Here is a 23,615-nt window from a genome sequence, read left to right on the forward strand (position 1 = left end):
ACTGACCCGGCCACACAAATGGGCTCAGCAGGACGATTTTGAAGTAATCCAAAGTATTTAGAATCCGTTACTTAAATTGGGTAATCAAATGGACTACGTTTCAAATTTAGGGCATGTATTCACTCAGTAATCTGTAGTGGAATACTTTTTAAAAGTAACCCTCCCAACACTATCACTTCAGTAAGAATTGCACTAGCGTTATATGATAATATAATACTATAGTACCACACAAAGTTACCCAAGTTACCCTGGGGTGTCTGTTAATGATCTGGCACCCCCTCCCCTAATCTTCACCATAAGGGCGAATTGTCAATGTACATAATATATACAGTACATATTATTGCTGCTTCTTAATTAGTCATTGATTGGATACTGAAGTCAATTGTACTGATGTAATTCCACTAGAATGCTAAGTACGAAGGATCTTTGCATCAGGACACAGCTGCTGTGTTGAAGATGAGGAATACAACATAATTTCAGCCTTTAATATTCCTATGCCTTGAGGCAGTTTATGCTGTATTTGTGAACATTCACTACTGTCTCCCATGCAGGGCCAGAAACAGTGCACAGAAGGGATAAAAACACATATTGTAATTCAGAATTAATAGCTATAAAACTTAGGGACAAACAGTCCATGACTTCATAAATCAGGTTAGCTTTGTTTCTCTGGTAGCTTGTTTACTGTTCAGAAATAGGAGCTCAATGATGCAGATAGTATTTATGAATGATTAAATTGAGCAGAATTGCCTCATACACACACGGACTCCCACAGCTGTCGAAAGTAGGTCAGTAAAACTAGGTTAGTGGAAGCTGGTTGCTGTCTGGTACATTCCTCAAATCTGTCCAAATGACAGATAAGTTTAGTCCGTCAGGAGCATCGGCTGTATGAAAATAGGTCAGGAGGCACATGACCGTTTTGTTCTCATGCTCAGTATATTGCAGAAGGCCGTGTGATGACGTTTCAGGGGAGTTGAATTGTAGAAAGTGCTGGTGATTATTTCAACAAGCTTTATTTTCAGCTTTTAAAGTAAAGAACAGGCGATACAAGAAATTATGAAATAAACAATGGGCTCATAGCTCCGGTACCCCTCCCTTTACCCACACACCCACCCCACAAACCCATAAAAACATCATATTCTCACCCCATTTGGCAAGATAGTGCAGAATATTACATTGCACACATACGCACACAAACACACACACACACACACACACACACACACACACACACACACACACACACACACACACACACACACACACACACACACACACACACACAAAATAAGAAAAGGGGGGGGGGAGTAAAGTAAAAGGGTGAAAGAGTCAAAGCTATAGACTTATCAATCTTGGCTAGTAGCCTGAGCATCTAAACCCTCTACAAAATCAAGAATTGTCTTCCATGTTCAATACAATTTGGATACTGATCCTCTCATGGTATATCTGACTTTTTCTAGTTTTAATGACTGCATAACCTGTTTAATCCAACGTGCAAAAGTGGGAGGGGCTTCTCCTTCCATTTGAACAGTATCAATCTCCTAGCTAGTAAAGTGGTGTGGGCTAATAAGTTCGACTGAGTAGCGTTTAAGTATTGGAGTACTGGAACGACCCCAAAAATGGCAGACAGCCAGACAGGAGAAGGTTCTAAAGGAGACTGCAGCAAGACAGTGGCCAGGGCTTCAAAAATGACTTTATCGGTACAATAAAGGGCTTTATCGGTACAAAAACATAATTCAAGGCAAGGCAAGTTTATTTGTAAAGCACATTTCATACACAGAGGCAATTCAAAGGGCTTTACATAAAATAGATCAAAAGAAGAGAGCAGAGTGTTACAAGGTAAAATATAAGATCCGAGTGCAAAATTATTAACATCTTTTTTACTTTGCGAGTGAAATCACATGTAGCATTTACTCTATGTTAGTACTACTTCTGGAGTTCTCTCATATTAAACATATCACTTTTCCACAGATCACATCCTAATTTTGGCTTATTTTACCCATTCCCCATACCGCTGTTCCACAATCAACTACAGAGTTGTGCTCAGGTGGCATCGGGGGAGTGACAAAGCCCTGATTCGTGGGGACTTTCGGTCCTCATTGAAGAGGCAGATGGCAGTTGGGTAGAAGCTGTCCCGGTGTCGAGAGGTTCTGATACTGCCAGACATCAGTCTTCGACCATGGGGAGGGCCCTGAAGAGTTTATATCCTGGGTGGGTGGGATCAGCCATGATTTTCTGAGACCGCTTCAGCATCCTGGCAGTGTGTAGGTCCCAAGGGATGGCAGGCTGCACCCGACCACCTTTTCAGCCCTTTTCAACCTTTTTCTTTAAAATTCCATTGATTTTTTTTTATGTTTTCTTACTTTTGTGAAGAATATTGTAGGTTCTTTCATGCAACCAAACAATGGAAACAGCTACAGTAGTATTCAATATCCAGGCAATTTTGATGACAAAAAATGCAGTAACAGGATCTCTCCCTTGGCGTGAGCGTCTTTCTTCTGAAAGCCTCGGTCTTGCAGACACGCTATGCCCTCAGTGTGCGATAATCACACCTCTCCCTGTCCCATATTATCACAATGGCAGGGGATTGAATGACTGGCAGTGTTTTGCAGCACACATCTGCAGAGTTGGCTGTGTGTGCGTGCGTGCGTGCGTGGGCTGCAGTGCCCAGGCAGCTGCATGGTAAACAACACCTTCTGGTGGGAACAGTTCCCTGGCAGGAGACATATTGAAGTCATTTTGCACTGCCACACCAAGCTGGACTGTGGGCTTCAGTGTTGTGCTGCTCTCTGGCTTCCTCTGCTCACTTCACTTACAGGAAGCAGACTGTCAGTGTGAATAACATTTACATGGGTCAATTGGGGTTATTGGCACCAAAAGCGTTGAAGGTGCGATCACACCTACAGTTTGTTTTCTTTGGTCTGGAGCACAGTGGAAAATGTTACTTTTATTGCATTTTTTGTATCGGGTTCGTTTAGGTTCACACTGCCCAATTACAATGAACCAGAGCTTGTAAACAAAAGCCGCATGGACTACAAGTAGCTCGTTTATTGGATGGAGATTTGGTAACTTTGTTATCTCGTGAGGTTATAGATTTTGGCAGTCTAAATACATCTGATTGATTCCAATCCCGTTGCTGTATTTGACCTTCTCTGGTGTTCTCATACCAGTTAAGAAAACATACAAAATATAGCTCAATATGAGCATCAGTCTGCGGTTTGACCTTCAGGCCTTGGTTTGCATTGTTATGTTAGTCTAAGGAACTGCTGGCTGTCAAACCTCCATCTCCTTATGCCCATAAAACCAGTCATTTTGGGTTGTTTCCTATCCACCTTATTTTGGAATGCCCCGCTGTAAAATGATTATGGGTGCAAGGTCCGGTCTAGAACATGACTGACCTTCCAGAATATAGCAGCTGGTTGTTCACTTAAATACTTGTTGGCAGAGGGTCTGCGCTGCTCGTACTGAGCGCATTTCCTCGTCAAACTCCGTCGTTGAAAAAAGTTTGCTTGTCACAAAGAAATAACACTTGTTTGATGACTTATTTAAGGGAATGTAATTACCGGTATGTTATCTATCACATCTATCCGCTAACCTGTTGCTCTTTGAACAAGTTGGGATATTTATCGGCGAGATGTTTGGCCAATGTTTCGTCGGCAGCTTTGAAACATCGTTTACAGACGGGCTATGTTGTGTCCGTGTCAGAAACGTAACGGGGGGAGGGGGCTGGGAGGATGACACCGGAAGAAGCACCCATATTTCACGTAAGGCATCATGGCAGCTAGGAATAAGGTGGATATTTAGTTCAGATTTTGTTTCTACTCCTAACAAACTGCACTGCAGCTCAGAAGAGACCTGCATTCTCAGCCATCTCAATGCGGTTATTTGGAGTATGCATCACCTTACCCACTCAAACAAATCAAACTAAATAAGTAAACGCTCCACAGACCAATCCAAACATGCCTGCCATGAACATGAAAGAATAAAGGGCAAATGGTTACCTAACTTGACCTGGCAGAGTCAGAAGGAAATTAAGCTGTACTGTATGAGTTTGGCCCTGGATGGCTGGAAATATAGCAGTAAACTGGCATCCTGAAGGTTACATAACCTAACACACATACACTGAGTCCCACCTGTATCATGAGAGCTGAGAAGTTAGAGTTTGACAGTTAGCTGTGAAGTGTACCTTGGACATTACTGTGTGAAGTATGCACAGCTACCCATCACTGTGTGTGGGTTTCTGGGACAGCTAGGGGGAGACAGAGAGGAGAGTAGGATGACGAGAAAGAAACGATCAAATAGACAAACAGAAAAGAGGTGAGGACAGTGGTGGATGGAGAGGTTGTGTCAGTGGAAACATGATGTCACAAGCATTTTCCTACCAATATGGCGCTATAATACACACAGCTCATTGGCTGTTTGTGTAATCACCTGTTAATTGATTACAATCACCTGTTATCTTCCTACCAAGATGGCCGTGCAGGTGATGTAACAGAATACTATCAATAGAGGCCACGGCAAACTGGGTCATCTGCCTACTAATACTAAGCTTTGTGTTCAACCCAAAGCCTGTACCTGCTGCAGCTGGGTCATCTGCCTACGGGGCGGCCCAAAGCCTGTACCTGCTGGGTCATCCACTTCTATGGCAAGACTGCACTGCAAAGTACAGCATGACAACCGAACCTACGATTATTTTTAAGACATTTTTTGTGTGTCTCTGTACTCAGACATTTCACGCTTCCTAATCTTCAGGAGAAAAAATATGTCTTCTTTCTACAGGTTGTCTCTTGTCTCTGCATAACACTTGCAGCAAGACGGGCACATAAAATGAGTCACCTTTACACCAAAGAATCTCTGAGAACCACTGAAAGCGGTTCAAACTGGAAACGATATTCTTCCTTGTTTGCACTGGTGGACAGGCCATTGCTTGGAAATCAACAGACACAGTAGCAGCTGCACTCAGCACAGTGACCCAGTTACCACTAGAAGGGATCAAAGTCCTCCTGTGTCCATCCATGAAGAACAGAGCAGCCTCAAACCATCATAAGTCTATAATGAACTTTGCTTTGTTTGTATTTGTGTTACCATATCGTTATTGGTCTACTGTACAAGCAATGGTCTGATCTGAGAGTGAGAGTTGAGACGCACAAATATGAATGCAACACTTTTGTTTTTGCTCCCATTTTTCATGAGTTGAAATAAAGGTATATTTCTCTAAAGTTTTTCACACAAATTTGTTTAAAGCTGTGTTAATGAGCATTTCTCCTTTGCCAAGATAAGCCATCCCCCTGACAGGTGTGGCATATCATGATGCTATACAGCATGATTATTGCACAGGTGTGTGCCTTGGGCTGGTCACGATAAAAGGCCACTCTAAAATGGGCAGTTTTAATGATCACACAACACAATGCCACAGATATCACAAGATGTGAGGGAGCGCGCAATTGGCATGCTGAATGCAGGAATATCCACCTGAGCTGTTGCCCATGAATTGAATATTCATGTCACTCACTACCATGAGCCATCTCCTATGTCGTTTCAGATAATTTGCCAGTACATCCAACCAGCCTCATCATAACCACAGACCACGTGTAACCAGGCCAGTCCAGGACCTCCACACCCGGCTACTTCACCGGCGAGCGAGATCATCTGAGACCATGAGCCACCCGGACAGCTGATGCAGCAGTTGGTACTTTGCAAAGCCAAAGAACTTCTGCAGAAGCTGTCAGAAACAGTCTCAAGGCAGCTCATCTGCGTGCTCGTTGTCCTCACCAGGGTCTTGACCTGCAACTGCAGCTCGTTGTCGTAACCAACTTGAGTGGGAAAATGCTCACCTTCGATGGCGTCTGGCACTGTGTTTTTTTTTTTTCTTTACACGTGAGTCTTGTACCGGGCAGATGGCAGCTGTGTATGGCGTCGTGTGGGCGAGCGGGTTGCTGAGGTCAACGTTGTGAACAGAGCGCCCCATGGTGGCGGTGGGGTTATGGTATGGGCAGCCTGGCCATATGCTACAGACACACAGGTACATTTTATTGATGGTAATTTGAATGCACAGAGATACCGTGATGAGATCCTGAGGCCCATTGTAGTTACATTCATCCACTTGTGTTTCCCCCCTAAAAGGGGGCGGGAACATGTGCCACCAGCAGCCGCCTACACAAAATGATGTATTGCCAATCTGGTGTATACTATGTAGAATCCTCCTTAGACTCAGTAATCCTTGTTGTGCTGTGGACACTAGAGGGTGCTGAGAGCAAACAGAAGACATGCTACTGCTGCTCTGCTCTAAGGGGTGTGTGCGTGCATGCGTGCTGGGGGGAGGGGGGTTACACTTTTAAATCCAAACAATCCCAACAAAGGATATAAACAACAACAAATTATTATTACTGATAAAGGTTGAAACAGCTTGTTTGTCTACCACAGTGCAACAAGCTCAGCTGACCTTATACCATTTGTGTACAACTTAAATGACTTCTTGGTGCAAGTGAGCTGGGTAGATACAGGGACTACAGGCAGTGCAGAGACCAGGGGTAGATACAGGGACTGCAGGCAGTGCAGAGACCAGGGGTAGATGCAGGCATGCAGTGCAGGGACCAGGAGTAGATGCAGGCATGCAGTGCAGGGACCAGGGGTAGATACAGGGACTGCAGGCAGTGGAGGGACCAGGGGTAGATGCAGGCAGTGGAGGGACCAGGGGTAGATACAGGGACTGCAGGCAGTGCAGGGACCAGGGGTAGATGCAGGCAGTGCAGGGACCAGGGGTAGATACAGGGACTGCAGGCAGTGCAGGGACCAGGGGTAGATGCAGGCAGTGCAGGGACCAGGGGTCGATGCAGGCAGTGCAGAGACCAGGGGTAGATGCAGGCATGCAGTGCAGGGACCAGGGGTAGATGCAGGCAGTGCAGGCAGTGCAGGGACCAGGGGTAGATACAGGGACTGCAGGCAGTGCAGAGACCAGGGGTAGATGCAGGCAGTGCAGGCAGTGGAGGGACCAGGGGTCAATGCAGGCAGTGCAGGCAGTGGAGGGACCAGGGGTCGATGCAGGCAGTGCAGGGACCAGGGAAAAGATAACATAAGTTAATGATTTTTCTTTTTCACAGGATATTGAGATGGCCATTTGGCCTCAGAGCCTTTTAAGAACCCAGTGAAAGAGGGATATCTGATTCAGTTCATTGAATTGTCTCGCAAGCATCAGCAAAACCTAGCCACTGCTAATGCATAACAGATGAAAGTCATTACGCATCCATGCCAAACTTAAAGGATACGTTCACCCAAAAATAAAAATTCAGTCATTATCTACTATGAAGTTTTTTTAGACCACAAAACAATCCTGGCGTTAGGATCTCCCCAAGTCCTGAGAAGCCAAGGCGACTTGAAAAGACATTTAAATACCCTGTTTTTATCTGAAATCTTCACTGTAGCCGTGAGCTTAAAGAGAAAAAGTCAAAGTGAAAATGAGACTTTCAGCTCACATACAGTGAAGATTTCAGCTAAAAAAGGGCGTAAATGATGTATTTTCAATTCAACTTGGCATTTCGGGGCTTTTGGAGACTTGGCTCATTCATGCCAGCTGAGTGATGCAAGCAAGTTCAACATCGCCTCAAGTGAGCACAAAATGTGCACAATATATTAAGATGCCACAGTAAAAAAGCAATATTAAAACAGCTTTTATTTTGAAATTGAAAGATCCAAAATATATTTAGGTCCTAATTTCATAAAAGGATGCAGATAGATATACATTTACTGTATGGACAACTACAGACAACTTCTTCAACAACTTATTGTTTTATTTTAAATGAGACATCTGTCTATAACTCCCATTCAGTAAGTATACTATATACTATAAGTCTGTATACTATACAGACTTACTGTATACTATAAGTCCCATTCATGGTCATGCCATTACTCTTCAAACCAAACGACACATTCCATGTCATCCTGATCATGGTGCATTTTCATCACGAGAAGGCCAAAGAAGCATCTAAATAACACATAAGAAAGCATCAAGGCTCTTTCACACTGCACCCGTTATCGTGCACCACCGTTTCCTCACGGCTGCTCTCTTCTGTGTGAGTTTGATCCTGTGCCTCAGGGCCGCGATTGGCAGAGAAGACACCAGGGGGCCACACGGCTCAAATCCTCTCATTGGAGGGTGAGAGAGATATGGCAGTTTCATCCTAAACTTCGCTCGCCCTCTGGGGATTAAATTTGGTCATCTTTAAGAAGTGTGACCGCCCTCGCCTTCCCCCCGTCCCCCGTCCCCCATCCCCCGTCCTCCCTCCTCCGTTAGCCGCGGATCGAAAGCACAAACGCTTTACAGGCAATCTGCCATCACAGGAATATACAGTAGCATACCCAAGTGGTAAGTATTAGTTGGCTGTGAAGGAGATTCAGGCCATGAGTTAAGCCAGGGAAGTAATTACCCTTGTCAGGAAACTGAGGTCTGAACTCACTGCTCTCCCTCGCCCTCTCTCTCTCTCCCGCTCCCTCTCTCTATCCTTCTCCTCTATTTCCCGTCTATTTTACTTTAATTTCACAATTTCACTCTTCTCCCCTAGCAAGGAGGTCGCCCTATCCATCCGGTGTCACTGTACCCGCCGTGACGTCTGACCACCACTTTGTTTCAACCTGATTACCATTCGCCGCCAACTTTGTTGCAAACTGTCGCGAGTTCCCCCACGTAGCTCTCTTTCGCTTTCTCACACTCGCCTGTAAGGTTTCCAAAATGGAAAGAGAGAGAGAGAGAGAGAGAGAGTGAGAGAGAGAGAGAGAGAGAGAATGTGTGTGTGTGTGTGTGTGTGAGAGAGAGAGAGAGAGAGAGAGTGTGTGTGTGTGTGTGTGTGTGTGTGTGTGTGTGTGTGTGTGTGTGTGTGTGTGAGAGAGAGAGAGAGAGAATGTGTGTGTGTGTGTGTGTGTGTGTGTGTGTGTGTGTGTGTGTGTGTGTGTGTGTGTGTGTGTGTGAGAGAGAGAGAGAGAGAGAGAGAGTGTGTGTGTGAGAGAGAGACTGTGTGAGAGAAGAGCAGCACAGCAGAGTCATTTGAAAGTCAGAAAAGCTGTTAAGTTTGTCAGAGAGCTGTGGTTGAGAATAATTGCCAGAGAAGGCACTATAGAGTCTTATCATGCCCCCTAATAAGACCTGAAGTGATTTCAAAGTCACAGAAGGAAGGAAGGCCACGTCCTTTCATGATGCTTTGTGACAAGCTATATATCCACACGGGGAAAAGTCTCCTTATTCCTCTCAATGGCAGATGTCGAGAAACCTTTGAGCTCCACACTAAATTTAGATTCCTCTCAATGGCTAGAAACCTTTGAGCTCCCGGCTAAATTTAACATTTGGAGAAACGATGAACAAGACACAGCGAGAGGTTCTGATGCAACAATGACCTGTGATGTCCTGAATATACTTTTTTTTAACTACATAAGAATAAGAATTTTATATCCACAGCCTGAGCCCAGCATGAATAAAATATGATTTATATCATCGGAGCAGACAGATTAGAGGACGGTATTGTCACATATTGAAGATCGATAACGTTTTTGTCTCTTGGCAGAAAAAAGCGCAGCGGTTCTGATCCACTTGTCCGTGCAGTCGGACGTTTGAAGTGCTGGCATCTTTGATTTATGTGCTTGACGTCTCTGCAGCTTTTGTCTCCGGCTTTAGTCCGAGTTCAAACAGATTTCTGCATGACAGTCCATTTGCTTTGGACGGCAGCGTGCGGAGATCCTTTTCCATGATCACTCAGTGAAGCCCGTTTTTTCATTACCGCCTCTCTTTCTTCTGGGAAACATCAAGTACGCCGCAACAAAATGAGGATTTTGGGTAATGGTGTTTGACACTGAAAGAGGATATTCTTATGCGAGCGTGGCCTGCTTTCAAGCAGTCTCTACTGCAGACTGGCACATGTGTTTGTTTTGTAAAGGCTGGAAAAGGGGGATTAGCGGCATTCTGTGAATTGCAACATATCCTGGAGTAAAGATATAAATTAAGACTAAGCTTGGAGCAGACGCTGAGATCAAGGTTCATACCAGTGGTGCTGCTTAAAGCCAGACCTGTACACTCTATATCTGCCTTTCAATATGGACCGATGTCTGTCTTAACCCGATAAATAATATCCTTGTTATTGAAAAATCCCTGTAATTTGCATTATGAAACATTGAAAACACATTAGATTATGTTTGCAACCATGGGGAGGCATAGTGTGACCATGAGCCTGTGGGCATTTCTGGAAATAAAATCGGAGCTGTTGATGAATGTGCAAATGGTTTGAACACGTTCATTTTGGGATATGCACACGTCCAACCCTGCTCTAAATGTTCCAAATGCCCTTGTGTACGGGAACCTCTCGTGAAATGGAGCAAAATGGCAATCCATAAAGTATTGATTATCTTTAATGGAGGCAAAATAAATGAAACGACTGCAGCTAAAAGCAGGCAGTAAAAGATCGACCATAAGCTCATATGGGGAGAGTTCAATTCCAGACCACGGCGCATTTTAGAAGTGACGTATACTGTGTGACTCACACACTCAGATCAACACAAAAACACACACATGCAAAATGAGCACAAGGTCGTGGACACGAATTGTATGATTACGTGACAATAGCACAAATTGGACATGCCATTTTCTTGTGTTCGTCACGTGAAAAGGTGAGCAAACCGTTGTGCTAAAGCACGTTTGAAGGCTTTGGTTAGGGTTCAGGTTAGGGTTAGGGTTAGGTTTAGGCAACTAAAACAATTCCTTCACTCATAGTATAACACATCTTGGTATGAGCTGGGACTTGAACCCGGGTCGTCATTGGTGTTCATTGGTGTATGTTGTAAACACCCATCCACCACTCCGACCTCCACACCTTTACTTCCCATTGTGCTTGTTCAATGTCTCTATTGTGTCTCCTCCACAGAATGCTTTCATGAGGGGAAATGTCTTTGTCTCACTTGTCGTTCACACATTTCAATTTCAAGACATGACATTTCTTAGTTTATTAGAATTAGTTTCAACTCTGCTAGTTGGAAATGGCCTGAGCACTCAACCTGATTACCCAGGGATTATAGAGTTAGAGGAAGCCTCTCCTGCTCAGTGCCCAGAAGGGTCAGCATTGATTGGTCTCGCCTGGCTTCTGGTTCACCTCCTCCTGGCTAATTATAGCCCTTCACTAAAGCATCAGAACAATGGATATGTTTATTTACAACTCTCCTTTTTCATTTGTTTTCTACGTGGGCGATGAGTGAGTCGGCGGTCCAAATGGAATCACAAACAGTCTGGACGGGCTGCCTGTGCGGCTAAAATCCATCGTGCCGTGACAGCTTAGTGACGGATTGATGCTGCTGATGCCTGTTTGTTCCTGAGGCGAGTTGATGCTGCTGATGCCTGTGTGTTTGTTCCTGAGGTGAGTTGATGCTGCTGATGTCTGTGTGTTTGTTCCTGAGGTGAGTTGATGCTGCTGATGCTTGTGTGTTTGTTCCTGATGTGAGTTGATGCTGCTGATGCCTGTGTGTTTGTTCCTGATGTGAGTTGATGCTGCTGATGTCTGTGTGTTTGTTCCTGAGGTGAGTTGATGCTGCTGATGCTTGTGTGTTTGTTCCTGATGCGAGTTGACACTGCTGATGTCTGTGTGTTTGTTCCTGAGGTGAGTTGATGCTGCTGATGCCTGTGTGTTTGTTCCTGAGGTGAGTTGATGCTGCTGATGTCTGTGTGTTTGTTCCTGAGGTGAGTTGATGCTGCTGATGCTTGTGTGTTTGTTCCTGAGGTGAGTTGATGCTGCTGATGCCTGTGTGTTTGTTCCTGAGGTGAGTTGATGCTGCTGATGTCTGTGTGTTTGTTCCTGAGGTGAGTTGATGCTGCTGATGCTTGTGTGTTTGTTCCTGAGGTGAGTTGATGCTGCTGATGCCTGTGTGTTTGTTCCTGATGTGAGTTGATGCTGCTGATGTCTGTGTGTTTGTTCCTGAGGTGAGTTGATGCTGCTGATGTCTGTGTGTTTGTTCCTGAGGTGAGTTGATGCTGCTGATGTCTGTGTGTTTGTTCCTGATGCGAGTTGACACTGCTGATGCCTGTGTGTTTGTTCCTGATGCGAGTTGACACTGCTGATGCCTGTGTGTTTGTTCCTGATGCGAGTTGACACTGCTGATGCCTGTGTGTTTGTTCCTGAGGTGAGTTGATGCTGCTGATGTCTGTGTGTTTGTTCCTGATGCGAGTTGACACTGCTGATGCCTGTGTGTTTGTTCCTGAGGGGAGTTGACACTGCTGATGCCTGTGTGTTTGTTCCTGAGGTGAGTTGACACTGCTGATGCCTGTGTGTTTGTTCCTGAGGGGAGTTGACACTGCTGATGTCTGTGTGTTTGTTCCTGAGGTGAGTTGATGCTGCTGATGCCTGTGTGTTTGTTCCTGAGGTGAGTTGACACTGCTGATGCCTGTGTGTTTGTTCCTGATGCGAGTTGACACTGCTGATGCCTGTGTGTTTGTTCCTGAGGTGAGTTGATGCTGCTGATGCCTGTGTGTTTGTTCCTGAGGCGAGTTGATGCTGCTGATGCCTGTGTGTTTGTTCCTGAGGTGAGTTGATGCTGCTGATGCCTGTGTGTTTGTTCCTGAGGTGAGTTGATGCTGCTGATGCCTGTGTGTTTGTTCCTGAGGCGAGTTGATGCTGCTGATGCCTGTGTGTTTGTTCCTGAGGTGAGTTGATGCTGCTGATGTCTGTGTGTTTGTTCCTGAGGTGAGTTGATGCTGCTGATGCCTGTGTGTTTGTTCCTGAGGTGAGTTGATGCTGCTGATGCCTGTGTGTTTGTTCCTGAGGTGAGTTGATGCTGCTGATGTCTGTGTGTTTGTTCCTGAGGTGAGTTGATGCTGCTGATGCCTGTGTGTTTGTTCCTGAGGGGAGTTGACACTGCTGATGTCTGTGTGTTTGTTCCTGAGGTGAGTTGATGCTGCTGATGCCTGTGTGTTTGTTCCTGAGGGGAGTTGACACTGCTGATGTCTGTGTGTTTGTTCCTGATGAGAGTTGACACTGCTGATGTCTGTGTGTTTGTTCCTGAGGTGAGTTGATGCTGCTGATGCCTGTGTGTTTGTTCCTGAGGTGAGTTGATGCTGCTGATGCCTGTGTGTTTGTTCCTGAGGTGAGTTGATGCTGCTGATGTCTGTGTGTTTGTTCCTGAGGTGAGTTGATGCTGCTGATGCCTGTGTGTTTGTTCCTGAGGTGAGTTGATGCTGCTGATGCCTGTGTGTTTGTTCCTGAGGTGAGTTGATGCTGCTGATGCCTGTGTGTTTGTTCCTGAGGTGAGTTGATGCTGCTGATGCCTGTGTGTTTGTTCCTGAGGTGAGTTGATGCTGCTGATGCCTGTGTGTTTGTTCCTGAGGCGAGTTGATGCTGCTGATGCCTGTGTGTTTGTTCCTGAGGTGAGTTGATGCTGCTGATGTCTGTGTGTTTGTTCCTGAGGTGAGTTGATGCTGCTGATGCCTGTGTGTTTGTTCCTGAGGTGAGTTGATGCTGCTGATGCCTGTGTGTTTGTTCCTGAGGTGAGTTGATGCTGCTGATGTCTGTGTGTTTGTTCCTGAGGTGAGTTGATGCTGCTGATGCCTGTGTGTTTGTTCCTGAGGGGAGTTGACACTGCTGATGTCTGTGTGTTTGTTCCTGAGGTGAGTTGATGCTGCTGATGCCTGTGTGTTTGTTCCTGAGGGGAGTTGACACTGCTGATGTCTGTGTGTTTGTTCCTGATGAGAGTTGACACTGCTGATGCCTGTGTGTTTGTTCCTGAGGTGAGTTGACGCTGCTGATGCCTGTGTGTTTGTTCCTGAGGTGAGTTGATGCTGCTGATGCCTGTGTGTTTGTTCCTGAGGTGAGTTGATGCTGCTGATGCCTGTGTGTTTGTTCCTGAGGTGAGTTGACGCTGCTGATGCCTGTGTGTTTGTTCCTGAGGTGAGTTGATGCTGCTGATGCCTGTGTGTTTGTTCCTGAGGTGAGTTGATGCTGCTGATGCCTGTGTGTTTGTTCCTGAGGTGAGTTGATGCTGCTGATGTATGTGTGTTTGTTCCTGAGGTGAGTTGATGCTGCTGATGTCTGTGTGTTTGTTCCTGAGGTGAGTTGACACTGCTGATGCCTGTGTGTTTGTTCCTGAGGTGAGTTGATGCTGCTGATGTATGTGTGTTTGTTCCTGAGGTGAGTTGACACTGCTGATGCTTGTGTGTTTGTTCCTGAGGGGAGTTGACACTGCTGATGTCTGTGTGTTTGTTCCTGAGGGGAGTTGACACTGCTGATGCCTGTGTGTTTGTTCCTGAGGTGAGTTGATGCTGCTGATGCCTGTGTGTTTGTTCCTGAGGCCAGTTGTAACACTCAATATTTGTTTGGCCAGTCGGAGAGGATGTGTGTCCTCAGTGGCAGGTTGAGGGCAAACAAGTCAATTATCCACATCACAGCAAAGTCAAAACCAGGTTCACTGCTAGTTTACAGTACGATGCATACTGAAATGACAAATCAACATTTCAATCAACGAAAAAGTGAGACTCGTTTTTATACTTTGGCAGAATCTGCTTTGTCAAAGTTTCTCACTTCAGTATAAATTACACTTACACTTTCCTGCAGATTTCAATGTTACAACTCTTCAAACTGAAAGTTTTAATGACATAAAGAAAGTGAGAATAAAGAAGAGAAATGAAGACTGCACACTCGTCTCTTGCAGTTAAAAAAATATTTAATTGGACTACACCAACATGTTTCGGCTACTGCCTTCTTCAGGGTCATAAAGAGATCACATCAAAATGATTCAGCAGAAATATTCTCTTTTTTTAGATATATTGTCAAAATCTGCTTTGTTCGCGTTAATGTGCTCGAAGTATGATTTTCAGACCTGTTCCTCAATACAATGGCAGAGAGAGAGAGGGGGGGCGGGGGGGATGATTATCCAATCGCCTCTACAATAGAGCAACAGAGATTCACCAATTTTGGGACATTACCATGACCAGGAAGTTACACAACAGGCCTATCAAAGTTCAACATCACTTTAGGTTATTGTGGATTTGGGTTTCCAGGGGCTAAAGGCTGGTGTGTTTTTAATGCATTCAAACTTGGAACTGTCTTTGTGAGCTGTGTTTCAAGGTTTTGAGCTTACAATTGGAGCCGATGACTTCCGGGTTGATGGCTAAAAGCAGAACGTGGAAAATCAAAAGGGAAAGTGACGGATAGAGCAAACACATTGTTGATTTTCTAATTTTCATAGGATTTGTTGATGGTAAACACACCAAAAATGCATTGAAAAACACACCAGCCTGATCCTTAAAGGATGAAGTATTTGATCCTGTTTAAGCCTCTCAGAGTAAGACTCCAGGGTCAAAGGTCATACTTGGCCATGAAGTGATCATACTTGAGCAAAGTGATTTTTTTTTGCTTTACTCACAAACTTTACCAGCTGGATTGGGACTGTTAGTTGCCGCAAGCCAAGAAGAACTACAAAGCAGCTTAGAATGTGCCTGCTGTGGCGGGCAGCAGAGCCGTATCTTGTGTGAGAGGATGGGGGACAATACAGCGGCGCCCCGCTCCTCAGTCTGCACCAGCGCTACCCGCTAATTAATTCCCATCGGTGGTTCCATGGAGAGGCCTCCTGTGCTTTTGGTCAAACACACCCAGCACACTGGCAGCAGCAGGTGCTGTGCCATCGCGTTCACACTGATGTTCTCAAAGAGAATCATCGCAGTGAAATGATTTCTTCTTCTTCCTCATGTTTGTCATGTGCTTTGTTCTCTGCCATGAATTGTCAGCTGATAGAGACAGGAAGAGTGGACGGTGGCTGTTCTTAATTGGAACAATGTTGTGGGTTTTTAGCGTTTCTGAAACTTTGAATTTAAAACGACATTGAAAGAACAACAGCCTTGATGATGATGCATTTTTCTACTGTGTGTGTGTGTGTGCGTGCGTGTGCGCGTGCGCGTGCGCGTGCGTGTGCATGTGTGTGTGTGTGTGTGTGAGAGAGAGAGAGAGAGAGTGAGAGAGAGAGAGAGTTTGTGCGTGCGTATTATTTCATGTACACCTCAAGAGGGGAGTGTGTTTTGATCAGGCAGTTTAGTTTGGAAGCCAAAATATAGCCTCACTGTTGAAAATAGTAGACTCAGTATAAGGTCACTTACATCAAACACTGGCAACTTTGAGAGAAAATGGTCACCTAATGGTAAACAGTGCTGTAATGAGGAGTGCAGTACCAGCTGGATGTCTGAAGTCAGTGTGTTTCTTGTTCCTGCCGTCTCCTCCTGAAGGGCTTCTCAAAATGATTGGTCTCACGATACTGTCCTGGATTTACCCCTGCATACTGTAAGGTTGTTCTCTTCACTCACTTCAGTGTGTTAGTTCAAGGAGAGAGTTTGGAGAGAAAAATAACTGTCATCGTGACAGGAGAGGAGAGGAGAGTGGTCTTAACAGCTCTCTGGTCCGCTGTGTAATGGCTATTCTGTAATAGTTCTGAGTGCCTTCTACACTTTTGTTCCTACGAGTAGCGGTTATGACAGGTTTTCTGATGAAACACTGATCAAATCATGTTTATGCAGCAGATTTTCAAAATGACTGCTAGACACATTTGCAGTGTCTCAGGTAAGGCATGCGTCAGACTGCTGTCGAGTGCACTCTTACACAGCCTTTGAATTTGATGCATTATGTATTGTCTTTTACTTTCTGAAATTTCTGCAGCGCCTGAGGAAGTTCAAGGTGCCAAAGATTTTTTTCTACACCTCCATCATCGAGTCCATCCTCACCTCCTCCCTCACCGTCTGGTATGCTGCTGCTGCTGCTGCTGCCCGCAAGGACATCTCCAGACTGCAGCGCATCATCCGCCGTGTTGAAAAGGTGGCCGGATGCATCCTGCCATCTCTTCAGGACCTACATACTGTCAGGACGCGGAAGCGGTCTCGCACAATCATGGCCTACCTCTCACAGGTCATAAACTATTTAAGCCCTGGTTCAGACCATGGCATAGGCAGCGCTGAAGCAGCGCTGAAGCAGCGCTTCACGGAAGCTTTGAGCAGGAGCCTTGCCATTCGCACCAGAAGCATTATTTTCCTCAGTGCCTCGCTCGGCGCTGCCCTCCTCCCGCTCACAACTTGCATTGACTTCATGCCTGGCTGCTGCTTGCGTGCTGCACGCTTACAAAATAGAACAGAAGCAGAAACTATCGCTGCAGCACGCATGCAGAGTAGCTTCAGCGTGGCGTGGCGTGTGGCTGGTGTGATCCGTCTCGCCTGTTACCAAGGACGCTGAAATGAAACGGCCACCGCGCTGCGTACCTTCAGCGTAGCTTCGGCGTATGGTGTGTTCGGGCTGTTAGGTCCTCTCCTTGGCAGAAGACTGGTGTCTGGCGGTACCAGAACCTCAGGGACAATTTCTACCCAAATGCCATCTGCTTTTTCAACGAGACCTGAAAGCCGCTACAAATAAGGGGCTGTTCTTGTTCTTGTCAATCAAACATTTAATCCCACCCAAAGTCTGTTTATAATTAGCATTTTTGTTCTATGATTGATTCTCATGTAATATACACATATTATGTCTTGATCGTACACATACTGTACCACTGTACTGTGGTACTCAAATGAAAGCATCTGCAGTCTCCTCCCCCCTGTGTGGCTTGACTTCTACTACTCTATCTTTAGCAACAGACACACGGCTGTGCTTTGCCACACATGCCACACAGAGAGGTACCGTACTGTAAGGGGGGGGCGGTGCCGGTGGGATGGTGTGACTGGGCTTCAAAGGGGTTAGAGGTCAAGGGGTCAAGACAACCGTGACCGATTTCCATCTGGGAGACTGTGATCGCTCAGGGGCCCAGGGTTAGTTCACTCGGATGGTTTGGAAGCAACCTCTTTGGGACTATTCACAACTAATCAAAATCTGCACCGCAAAGTTTGATTTATTTGCATGGATTATTTGCTTTTTGTTCTGATAAGACCTTAAGACAGCAAAGAACTGATAGTAGTGAAAAGGAGGAGGCAGGGTGATTGGGGACGAGTAGACCCGTGCAATGCAGGAGTGTGTATGTGTGAGTTGTATGTGTTAGCATGCGAGCATATGGAGGAAGTGGAGTGCTGCTGGGTCACCCAGTGTGTCACACAAGCCTTTGATGTTTCCTCCAACAACGCAGCGTGATCGTCTCCTTCTCTAAGCTGCTCATTGCCCACACGCTCCAACATGTCGTCACCGCCATGTTCCCCTCTGCCAGGAAGCAAAATTGGAAACGAAGGGTTAAGTCCCCACTTCATCTGAATTGTTTTGTGGGCGAGATACCTCGACATGTCTCGCTGCCTCTTCTCTCACTTCCTTGCTTTCATCACGACGACTTCCCACCGACATTTGATGGCATTCGTCCCTGGAATGCTGATGATGATGTTTTGTGGACTAAAAAGCCTCCCTTCCATTGGCATGGAAGGACGGGTAATGACTGAATTTTCATTTTTGGCTGAACTTCCTTTAAGTCCCATTTCATCTAAATTGCTGAGAGCAGGAAGTAACCTTAACATCTGTTGTTTTCTGGGTGAGATACCTCTTCTCTCACTTCCTCTCATCACTTTCCACCTACAATTGATGGCATTTGCGGATGAGAGAAGTCTTCAGAAACCTTCCCAGTTTGCGTTCGCCTGCAGATTAGTCTTCAGTGGGATTTCAGTTTTGTGTATGAAGTTCTAACGACTTTTGTAAAGTTTAACCCACTTATTTCTCCTCTTTAAGAGTAAACTTATGAAGATGTAGCCTACTGTCTTTTCCACCAGCCTCCTCCCTCCCTTCCTCCGTCTCTCCTTCTAAAGCCATGTCTTGGAGCCGTGCCCCAGGCCAGCTGGTTCTGATGCGCAGCTGAAGGCAGCAGTCCCTCCCGGAGGACCGACAGTTCTGCGGGGGTTGTTTGCCCATGGGCCTGCACAGTTGGTTCTATGGTGGTTGTTTGCCCATGGGCCTGCACAGTGGGTTCTGTGGGGGATGTTTGTCCATGGACCTGCACAGTGGGTTCTGTGGTGGTTGTTTGCCTATGGACCTGCACAGTGGGTTCTGTGGTGGTTGTTTGCCCATGGGCCTGCACAGTGGGTTCTGTGGTGGTTGTTTGCCCATGGGCCTGCACAGTGGGTTCTGTGGGGGATGTTTGTCCATGGACCTGCACAGTGGGTTCTGTGGTGGTTGTTTGCCCATGGACCTGCACAGTGGGTTCTGTGGTGGTTGTTTGCCCATGGGCCTGCACAGTGGGTTCTGTGGTGGTTGTTTGTCCATGAGCCTGCACAGTGGGTTCTGTGGTGGTTGTTTGTCCATGAGCCTGCACAGTGGGTTCTGTGGTGGTTGTTTGTCCATGGGCCTGCACAGTGGGTTCTGTGGTGGTTGTTTGTCCATGGGCCTGCACAGTGGATTCTGTGGTGGTTGTTTGTCCATGGACCTGCACAGTGGGTTCTGTGGTGGTTGTTTGTCCATGAGCCTGCACAGTGGGTTCTGTGGTGGTTGTTTGTCCATGAGCCTGCACAGTGGGTTATGTGGTGGTTGTTTGTCCATGAGCCTGCACAGTGGGTTCTGTGGTGGTTGTTTGTCCATGGACTTGCACAGTGGGTTCTGTGGTGGTTGTTTGTCCATGGACCTGCACAGTGGGTTCTGTGGTGGTTGTTTGTCCATGAGCCTGCACAGTGGGTTCTGTGGTGGTTGTTTGTCCATGAGCCTGCACAGTGGGTTCTGTGGTGGTTGTTTGCCCATGGGCCTGCACAGTGGGTTCTGTGGTGGTTGTTTGTCCATGGGCCTGCACAGTGGGTTCTGTGGGGGATGTTTGTCCATGGACCTGCACAGTGGGTTCTGTGGTGGTTGTTTGCCCATGGGCCTGCACAGTGGGTTATGTGGGGGTTGTTTGTCCATGGGCCTGCACAGTGGGTTCTGTGGTGGTTGTTTGCCCATGGACCTGCACAGTGGGTTATGTGGGGGTTGTTTGTCCATGGGCCTGCACAGTGGGTTTTGTGGTGGTTGTTTGCCCATGGGCCTGCACAGTTGGTTCTGTGGTGGTTGTTTGCCCATGGGCCTGCACAGTTGGTTCTGTGGTGGTTGTTTACCCATGGGCCTGCACAGTGGGTTCTGTGGTGGTTGTTTGCCCATGGGCCTGCACAGTTGGTTCTGTGGTGGTTGTTTACCCATGAGCCTGCACAGTGGGTTCTGTGGTGGTTGTTTGTCCATGAGCCTGCACAGTGGGTTCTGTGGTGGTTGTTTGTCCATGAGCCTGCACAGTGGGTTCTGTGGTGGTTGTTTGTCCATGAGCCTGCACAGTGGGTTCTGTGGTGGTTGTTTGTCCATGGACCTGCACAGTGGGTTATGTGGTGGTTGTTTGTCCATGGACCTGCACAGTGGGTTCTGTGGTGGTTGTTTGTCCATGAGCCTGCACAGTGGGTTCTGTGGTGGTTGTTTGTCCATGAGCCTGCACAGTGGGTTATGTGGGGGTTGTTTGTCCATGAGCCTGCACAGTGGGTTCTGTGGTGGCTGTTTGTCCATGAGCCTGCACAGTGGGTTCTGTGGTGGTTGTTTGCCCATGGGCCTGCACAGTTGGTTATGTGGTGGTTGTTTGTCCATGGACCTGCACAGTGGGTTCTGTGGGGGTTGTTTGTCCATGGGCCTGCACAGTGGGTTCTGTGGTGGTTGTTTGCACATGGGCCTGCACAGTGGGTTATGTGGGGGTTGTTTGTCCATGGGCCTGCACAGTGGGTTCTGTGGTGGTTGTTTGCCCATGGACCTGCACAGTGGGTTCTGTGGGGGTTGTTTGTCCATGGGCCTGCACAGTTGGTTCTGTGGTGGTTGTTTGCCCATGGGCCTGCAGAGTGGGTTCTGTGGTGGTTGTTTGTCCATGAGCCTGCACAGTGAGTTCTGTGGGGGTTGTTTGTCCATGGGCCTACACAGTGGGTTCTGTGGTGGTTGTTTGCCCATGGGCCTGCACAGTGGGTTCTGTGGTGGTTGTTTGTCCATGAGCCTGCACAGTGGGTTCTGTGGTGGTTGTTTGCCCATGGGCCTGCACAGTGAGTTCTGTGGTGGTTGTTTGTCCATGGGCCTGCACAGTGGGTTCTGTGGTGGTTGTTTGCCCATGGGCCTGCACAGTGAGTTCTGTGGTGGTTGTTTGCCCATGGGCCTGCACAGTGAGTTAGGGTAGAGTAGATAGATGTGCTGTCACTAAAAGCCAGAGCCCTCTTTCCATCTGCCTTTCCAGCATGGAGCTGAGCCCTGGCTCTGGTTTCTGCCCACATAGCTCCATCTCTCAGCAGGTCCTTATCGCTGGCATGGCTATCTGGATACAGTGATCTCTCAGCTCTGTGCTTTGTCGGAAACAACTGTACAGCACAATCAGCCACATTCAGCCTCCTACATTTCCCCCTCAAGCTATATATATATAGACTGGGCTTGACAACACTTTGGGACACAAACAAACACTCCTCTACAGGAACAGACGATGTGTTGCCATTTGTTCCCTCTGCAGAGTGAAAATTGGGTTTGTGCGATCGCAGATTTTTTTTTGTGTGTGTGCCTTTATTTATACACGGGGCCCTTGAGAGCAAGCTCTTATTTACAAGAGCGCCCTGTTACAACAAAACACATAGGCTATACAAAGTTTACAAAATTACAGTCAGACAAGGTAAACAAAGACCAACAAAACAAACAATAAACAAACAGTAAGAATAGTTGATAATGTACATTAAATAAAACACGAGCACACCTCGTGCAAGGTACCCTCTATAATCGAATCTGCTATATCTGTCATTTATGCTTAGTTTCTCGACACTTTTGAAACTGTCTCTCCACACTTTTCTTTGGTGTCGCCTGCCTGGAGAATGTTGTGTCTGACACCGTCATTTTGTCACGCAATGTGATTGGAGAGAGAGAGAGAGAGTTCTGTCAGTGTAGCGGTGTTGACAGACAGTCAGCCTGCCCGGACCAGCAGCTTCCTTCACAAGGGAAAACAGACAGTGCTTACTGCTCGCTGTGGCGGAGTGGAGGTCTGGAGGAGTGGAGCTGGAGGGGAGTGGGAGGCGGGTGGCGGGAGGAGAGGTGCGGGAGGCGGGGGCCAATTAATTTGATTAATTTGCTTGAAAATAGCATCGCCCCCTTGGTCAAACATTCGTTCAAATACTGTAACACTGCTCCTACCATAATGGTCACAGCGAAAGTAGACATTCTCTTGAAGAGCAGATTGTTGCCTAGGCGACAGGCATAAACACTGGAAATAGCGGCGCACACTAGTGATGTCACACACCAAAATCTCGATGCACACTGGTTGTCACAACTCCAAAAGTCGGCGATATTATACTTAAACGGTGTTTGCGTGTGGATGGGAGGCCAGAACGCATTGAAAAGCTGTTTTCAAAACCCGGGTATGTGTGGACAGGCCTTTAGAAATGTATTTTGCAAACATTTTGTTTAAATGTACATTGATATTCTACATATCCCTGGTTTTCAGATATGTGAAATGCCGTTTTATTCTGACGAGTGAGATGAATATACACAGTTGTAGAATTCTGACTCAAAAACATGACATTTGTGTTTTGATCAGCTTTTTCTTCCTTCCTTCCTGCATTTTCTCTGGACAGGGGACTCAGGAGAGAGAGCAACATCAAAGAGACACATCAAGTAGCAGATGTCAAAGCAGATCTACTACTTTTATATATTTCTTTGACACGTAAAGTAGTAGCTGTCAAAGCAGATCGCGAGTCAGTCCGTCTGCGTCGCAGTACCGCTGACACGGCGCTTCCCTTTTCAGGTCAGGCCACAGCCAGTGACAAGTGCTGCCATCTGAAATACTAACGCACTCGGAAGTCTGCGTTGCGGCGTCACGCTAGACTTCCTGACACTATTCTGTGAATGTTCCTCCTGCGTAGATTGATCTGTCTTTCATGAGCATCAGGAGAGAAATGAAAGTGCACATGCTGCTGACGCTCTACCTGCCATCCACCAGCATTTTCCTCCCATTTCATTTCAAACCCAGAGATTTATTTTTTCCCCTTAATTTATGCATCCGTCACTCTTGCCCTCGAGCTAATTTGTTACACAAGAGCCGTCATCGTTTTGCGTCTCAGCTATCACTCATTTTCCTTTTCACCGCGGGGCCACAGTGGATTAACTATTCATTTTCTCTCAGTCAGAAGTGTTGCAAAATAGTCAAAATGCTTATTCAAGGACAGCAATTATTCCTGTTGCAAGGGGATTAAATTCAGCTCAAGAGGGAACATAAGCGACACGGAGTTGCACTAGACTAGAGAAAAGGCGAGAATCATTCTGTGCTTAATATTAGCTGGTCTGTGTTGTAATGTACTCTTAAAGATTGCAGAGATTCCATTATGTAGTGCACAGTCTGTCCAAGTTAATGCAATTTTCAGCAGCATTGTCACTTTTATTTGGTACAGTAACAGTGTTTGGAGTCACTGGAGCCTCTAATAGCCTCGGCGTCAGTGATAATAGAAGCAGTATGAATAGCTCCATGCTCTACTTTCTCATGTACTGTCCCCAGCACCAGGGCAGGAGGAGATTTTTCACTCTCTGTTTCCATGCTTCATGAATGTAATCATTGTTTACATCATTCCCTCCTGAGGGCAACAATAACACAACGCTGGAGCAATGACACACTGGGGGAAGAAGATAGGGATCTTATTCATCTGCGTA

This window comes from Poromitra crassiceps (assembly GCF_964638095.1).
Source record: "Poromitra crassiceps genome assembly, chromosome: 15".
NCBI lineage: Eukaryota > Metazoa > Chordata > Actinopteri > Beryciformes > Melamphaidae > Poromitra > Poromitra crassiceps.